We start from the raw sequence: 7,555 nt of genomic DNA on the forward strand, positions 1-7,555 counted from the left end.
CATACCAATATTATCCAAACTATTCCACAAAATTGAAACAGATGGATCACTACCGAATACCTTCTACGAAGCCACAATTACTCTTATACCTAAACCACACAAAGACACAACAAAGAAAGAGAACTTCAGACAAATTTCCCTTATGAATATTGACGCAAAAATACTCAACAAAATTCTGGCAAACCGAATCTAAGAGCACATCAAAACAATCATCCACCATGATCAAGTAGGCTTCATCCCAGGCATGCAGGGATGGTTTAATATACGGAAAACCATCAACGTGATCCATTATATAAACAAACTGAAAGAACAAAACCACATGATCATTTCATTAGATGCTGAGAAAGCATTTGACAAAATTCAACACCCCTTCATGATAAAAGTCCTGGAAAGAATAGGAATTCAAGGCCCATACCTGAACATGGTAAAAGCCATATACAGCAAACCAGTTGCTAACATTAAACTTAATGGAGAGAAACTTGAAGCAATCCCACTAAAATCAAGGACTAGACAAGGCTGCCCACTCTCTCCCTACTTATTGAATATAGTTCTTGTAGTTCTAGCCAGAGCAATCAGACAACAAAAGGATGTCAAGGGGATACAGATCGGAAAAGAAGAAGTCAAAATATCACTATTTGCAGATGATATGATAGTATATTTAAGTGATCCCAAAAGTTCCACCAGAGAACTACTAAAGCTGATAAACAACTTCAGCAAAGTGGCTGGGTATAAAATTAACTCAAATAAATCAGTTGCCTTCCTCTATACAAAAGAGAAACAAGCCGAGAAAGAAATTAGGGAAACGACACCCTTCATAATAGACCCAAATAATATAAAGTACCTCGGAGTGACTTTAACAAAGCAAGTAAAAGATCTGTATAATAAGAACTTCAAGACACTGAAGAAGGAAATTGAAGAAGACCTCAGAAGATGGAAAGATCTCCCATGCTCATGGATTGGCAGGATTAATATAGTAAAAATGGCCATTTTACCAAAAGCAATCTACAGATTCAATGCAATCCCCATCAAAATACCAATCCAATTCTTCAAAGAGTTAGACAGAACAATTTGCAAATTCATCTGGAATAACAAAAAACCCAGGATAGCTAAAGCTATCCTCAACAATAAAAGGACTTCAGGGGGAATCACTATCCCTGAACTCAAGCAGTATTACAGAGCAATAGTGATAAAAACTGCATGGTATTGGTACAGAGACAGACAGATAGACCAATGGAATAGAATTGAAGACCCAGAAATGAACCCACACACCTATGGTCACTTGATTTTTGACAAAGGAGCCAAAACCATCCAATGGAAAAAAGATAGCATTTTCAGCAAATGGTGCTGGTTCAACTGGAGGTCAACATGTAGAAGAATGCAGATCGATCCATGCTTATCACCCTGTACAAAGCTTAAGTCCAAGTGTATCAAGGACCTCCATATCAAACCAGACACACTAAAACTAATAGAAGAAAAACTAGGGAAGCATCTGGAACACATGGGCACTGGAAAAAATTTCCTGAACAAAACACCAATGGCTTACGCTCTAAGATCAAGAATTGACAAATGGGATCTCATAAAACTGCAAAGCTTCTGTAAGGCAAAGGACACTGTGGTTAGGACAAAACGGCAACCAACAGATTGGGAAAAGATCTTTACCAATCCTACAACAGATAGAGGCCTTATATCCAAAATATACAAAGAACTCAAGAAGTTAGACCACAGGGAAACAAATAACCCTATTAAAAAATGGGGTTCAGAGCTAAACAAAGAATTCACAGCTGAGGAATGCCGAATGGCGGAGAAACACCTAAAGAAATGTTCAACATCTTTAGTCATAAGGGAAATACAAATCAAAACAACCCTGAGATTTCACCTCACACCAGTGAGAATGGCTAAGATCAAAAACTCAGGGGACAACAGATGCTGGCGAGGATGTGGAGAAAGAGGAACACTCCTCCATTGTTGGTGGGATTGCAAACTGGTACAACCATTCTGGAAATCAGTCTGGAGGATCCTCAGAAAATTGGACATTGAACTGCCTGAGGATCCAGCTATACCTCTCTTGGGCATATACCCAAAAGATGCCCCAACATATAAAAAAGAGACGTACTCCACTATGTTCATTGCAGCCTTATTTATAATAGCCAGAAGCTGGAAAGAACCCAGATGCCCTTCAACAGAGGAATGGATACAGAAAATGTGGTACATCTACACAATGGAATATTACTCAGCTATCAAAAACAACGACTTTATGAAATTCGTAGGCAAATGGCTGGAACTGGAAAATATCATCCTGAGTGAGGTAACCCAATCACAGAAAAACACACATGGTATGCACTCATTGATAAGTGGCTATTAGCCCAAATGCTTGAATTACCTTAGATGCCTAGAACAAATGAAACTCAAGGCGGATGGTCAAAATGTGAATGCATCACTCCTTCTTTAAAAGGGGAACAAGAATACCCTTGGCAGGGAAGAGAGAGGCAAAGATTAAAACAGAGACTGAAGGAACACCCATTCAGAGTCTGCCCCACATGTGGCCCATGCATATACAGCCATCCAATTAGACAAGATGGATGAAGCAAAGAAGTGCAGACCGACAGGAGCCGGATGTAGATCACTCCTGAGAGACACAGCCAGAATACAGCAAATACAGAGGCGAATACCAGCAGCAAACCACTGAACTGAGAATAGGACCCCCGTTGAAGGAATCAAAGAAAGAACTGGAAGAGCTTGAAGGGGCTCGAGACCCCATATGTACAACAATGCCAAGCAACCAGAGCTTCCAGGGACTAAGCCAATACCTAAAGACTATACATGGACTGACCCTGGACTCTGACCTCATAGGTAGCAATGAATATCCTAGTAAGAGCACCAGTGGAAGGGGAAGCCCTGGGTCCTGCTAAGACTGAACCCCCAGTGAACTAGACTGTTGGGGGGAGGGGGACAATGGGGGGAGGGTGGGGAGGGGAACACCGATAAGAAAGGGGAGGGGGGAGGGGGATGTTTGCCCGGAAACTGGGAAAGGGAATAACACTCGAAATGTATATAAAAAAAAAAAAAGAAAAGAAAATACTCAATAAAATTCTTGCAAACTGAATTCAAGAACATAAAAAAAAAAGCAGGCTGAGCAAGCCATGGAAAGCAAGCTGGTAAGCTATAACTCCATGACTCCTGCCTCCAGGTTTCTGCCCTGCTTGAGCTCCAGACCTCACTGGTTTTAATAATGAACAATGATATGAAATGGAGTGAAATAAACCTTTCTATCCCCAAGTTGCTTTGGTCGTGGTGTTTCATCACAACAACAAGGCTCACTAAGACAGTGGGGAAGAAAGAATACCGCATTTTCACTAATGCGTCGAAGCTATCTTTCATACAAAAGGAGACCATTGAGGGTACAAAGGCGATCAGTTGGTTGGAAGTAGTAAGGCTAGAGATGGTAATGAGGTGAATATGATCAAGGTACAGTAATACACATGAGAAGATACTAATGAAGTCCACTATAGGGGACCCCCACTATAGGGGGGTTAACTACAAAAGACTATTGAACACAGGAAAAGAAAAAGAAAAAGAAAAAGAAAAAGAAAAAGAAAAAGAAAAAGAAAAAAGAAAAGAAAAAGGAGGCATGAAGAGAAGGAAGCCCTCTGCTTTGGGATCCAGGTTGTGTTTCTTGCTGATGTAGGATTAAGAGTTTCAACACAAGTGATCAAAGTAAGATTGCCATGAAGATTACCCGCAGACACAGTACTCCTTCTGGGTGATATGGAAAACAAGAGTATCAAAACATTCAATAAGCCATGCTAGAGCAAAACATATGCGACCTTTGAGTTTTAACCTTATTAGCATTCCTCTCTCATTCATAAATCTTAATAATGTACAGGTACCTCATAATCTCACTCAGGATTTCATCTACAAAAGGATATTTTTAGAAGAAATGAGTAAACTAATAATTTTACTTAATTATAAAACATTGCCTAATTTTTAAGCATTTTTGTTTTGTTTTGTTTTGTCATTGGCCATGGTTATAATTGCATCCTTCGATGAAGGGAACTTCAAACACCAAAATCAGAAAAACTATATAGCTATTGTGCAAGACAATTAGACATGACCAGCTGTCTCTCCTAAGGAGCCTAGATGGGTATGTATTACCTCATCTTTATTCAATGGACCCTAACTTTCTTCCTATTCACTTATCCTGAATTTTTTTTCTGCGTAAGTCAAGGGTTCTGGGCCTACCTGAATGAAACTTCCTAAAAACAGAACCACTCCAGCTACTTTTTTCATCAATTAATTTATTTATTCATTCACTTTTCATACCAATAGAAACCCTCTCTGCTCCTCTCCTCCCTTACAACCTCTCATCCCATTACTCCCTACTAGTGGCACATCCTAAGCTCATCCTATCCCACTGAGGCCAGACAAGGCAGACAAGCTAGGGGGAAAAGGATCCAAGGGCAGAGTTAGAGACAGACCGTGCTCCAATTGTTAGGGCCCCCACATGAAGACCAAGCTGCACATCTGCTACAAATGTGTAGGGGGCGTCTAGGTCCAGCTCCTGCCTGCTCTTTGATTGGTGGTTCAGTCTCTGTGAGCCCACATGGACCCAGGTTAGTTGACTATGTAAGGTATGTAGGTCTTGTATCCTTGACCCCTCTGGCTCCCTCATTTCCCTTTGTGTGTGTGTGTGTGTGTGTGTGTGTGTGTGTGTGTGTGTGTGTGTGTGTGTGTGTTCGTGCGTGTGCGTGTGTGTGTGTGTTCGTGCGTGTGCGTGCGCGCGCCCTTCCACATGATTCCCTAAGCTCTGCCTAGTGTTTGGCTGTGGGTCTCTGCTTCATCTTTATTTCTGCATATCTTGCAAATAGGACAAATTTTGGTTTGTGGGTTAGTTGGTGTCCTTCTCCTTCCACTGGACGTCCTGCCTGACTGCAGGAGGTGGCCATAACAGTCTCCATATCCACAGCTACTAAAAGTCTAAGTTAGGGTCACCCCCATAGACTCCCAGAAGCACATCCCAGGTCTCCAGTTCGTCCCAGAGACATCCCCCTCCAGCACTGAGCAAGAGAACACTCCTTCACTGTTGGTGTGGGTGCAAACTTGTAATTTGGAGATCAATTTGGCAGTTCCTCAGAAAATTGGGAATCGTTCTAACTCAACACCCAGCTATACCACTCCTGGGCACAGAACAAAAAGATGATACACCACGTCACAAGGACACTTGCTTGTTCAACTGTGCTTATAGCATCTTTATTCATAATAGCCAAAAACTGCAAACAAGTCAGCTCTCCCGCAGGTAAGAATAGATGAAGAAAATGTGGTACATTTACCCAGTGGAATACTACTCAGCTATTAAAAATTAAAAAAAAAACATGGAATTTGCAGGCAAATGGATGGAGATAGAAAATACTATCCTGAGTGAGATAACCCAGAACGAGAAAGACACACATGGTATATGTATTCATGTATACATGGATATTAGCAATAAAGTACAGGATAAACATACTACAAACCACACATCCAAAGAAGCTAAGTAACAAGGAGGGCCCAAGGGAGGATGTGTGAATCTCACTCAGAAGAGGAAATAAAATAGCCATTGGAGGTAGGAGAAAGGTGGGGAGACAAAGGAAATAGGGAGTCAGATGTGGGGAGAGTGGTGGTGGGCTGGGAGAAAGAACAGAAATTGGTGGGGTTCATCACTTGAGGTACTTCAAATTGAGTCTCAGCAGTGTTTACAGCCATTGCCATGCTGCCACCACTTTGTGACGCCAGTGCTCTCGAAGAACAGTGCTGCCTCTCACTTGCAGAGTTCCAGCCCCAGGCAAAGGAGAAGGGGGGAAAGCAAAGAGGTGCCCATACTATGGCTCCTACAAAGCAGACTGCCTGTAAATCCACCTGTAGTAAAGCACCCAGGAAACAACTGGGTACAAAAGCCTCTCACAAGAGTGTGCCCTCTACTGGAGGGGTGGAGGATCCTCATCGTTACAGACTCAGTACTCTGATGGCACTGTGTGAAATCAGACACTATCAGAAGTCCACCGAACTGATTCACAAGCTGCGCTTTGAGCATCTAGTGTGAGAAGTTGTTGCACTTCCAGAGTGGAGCTACTGGTGCTTTGCGGGAGGCAAATGCGACCTATCTGGTTGGACCTTTAGAAGATACCAACCTGTGTGTTATCTATGCCAAACGTGTAATGATTATGCCAAAGATATCCAGCTAATAAGCTGCATATACAAAGAACGTGCTTAAGGGTCCACTATGAAGGAAACAATTCATTCTCAAAAATTTGGTTTTTCCTCTTCTTCCTGTTATCAGTAGTTCTGAATGTTAGTTTTTCCATGGGGTCAAAAGGTACCTAAGTATATGATTGCCAGTGGAAACATAGGAGACAGCATTGGGTATTAGCAGTTTCTCCATTTTCATTTCTTTGTGAATTTTAATATAAATGCAAGATGCAAAGCATTCATGCAAGCAAAATTTTTCACATTTCAACAGTTCAACTTTATAACAATTATAAATACAGCTGTTAAAATTTTCTGGACAATGACAGCATTTGGATTTTTTTTAATAAGTATATTTCTTACTGACAGCAACCAAATGATGCACGTAGCATTTTATATTACAGTACATTCCATCCATCCACTGTATTTTTCTGAGTTGTCCTACATGCAAGTACATGTTTTTAATGTTGTCTGTCTTCTATGTTATTCCTGTAAGTTTGCTATTAAAATACATTAAATTTTAAAAAAAATGAATCTCGGAGATAGAGTACTTGCCTAACCTGAAAAAATCCTGGGTTCCACTTCTACTCTGCAAAACGAAACAAAAAGCAAAATCCCACAAATCCAAAATCCTTTCAGGAGATGACTATATGCTCTTAAGTACTCCCCCCCCAATTAGCTTTCTTCCCACCCCCCCCGTTGACATTCTTTTTGATTAATCATATTATTCATTTACTTTTCAAATGATATCCCCCTTCCTGGTTACCCTTCCACAAATCTCCCATCCCACTCCCTCCTATACCCCTCCCCCTGCTTCTATGATGATGCTCCCACTCGTATCCACCCATTCCTACATCAACACCCTGGCATTCCCCTACACTGGGGAAAGAAGCCTTCACAGGACCAAGAACCTCTCCTCCCATTGATGCCCGACAAGGCCATCCTCTGCTACATATGCAGCTGGAGCCATGGGTCTGCCCATGTGTACTCTTTTGGTAGTGATATAGTCCCTGGGAGCTCTGGGGGGTCTGGTAGGTTTGTATTGTTGTTCTTCATATGGGGTTGCAAACCCCTTCAGCTCCTTCAGTCCTTTCTCTAACTCCTCCATTGGGGACCCTGTTCTCAGTCCAGTGGTCGGCTGTTTTCATCCACATCTGTATTGGTCAGGCTCTGGCAGAGCCTCTCAGGGGACAATCATACCAGGTTCCTGTCAGCAAGCACTTCTTGGCATCAGCAAAATTGTCTGAGTTTGGTGTCTGGAGATGGGATGGATTCCCAGGTGGGGCCTTTCCTTCAGTCTCTGCTCCACTTTTTGCCCGTCTTTTCTTTGGACAGG

The 7,555-nt window shown here is 41.9% G+C and overlaps 1 pseudogene; it reads left to right on the forward strand.

The window, feature by feature from the left end:
• The first annotated feature begins 5,857 nt into the window (after positions 1 to 5,857).
• Positions 5,858 to 6,247, forward strand: LOC147998345 (histone H3.3A-like; annotated as a pseudogene).
• Positions 6,248 to 7,555: the final 1,308 nt, after the last annotated feature.

This window comes from Rattus norvegicus, chromosome X, assembly GCF_021556685.1.
Source record: "Rattus norvegicus strain SHRSP/BbbUtx chromosome X, alternate assembly SHRSP_T2T, whole genome shotgun sequence".
NCBI lineage: Eukaryota > Metazoa > Chordata > Mammalia > Rodentia > Muridae > Rattus > Rattus norvegicus.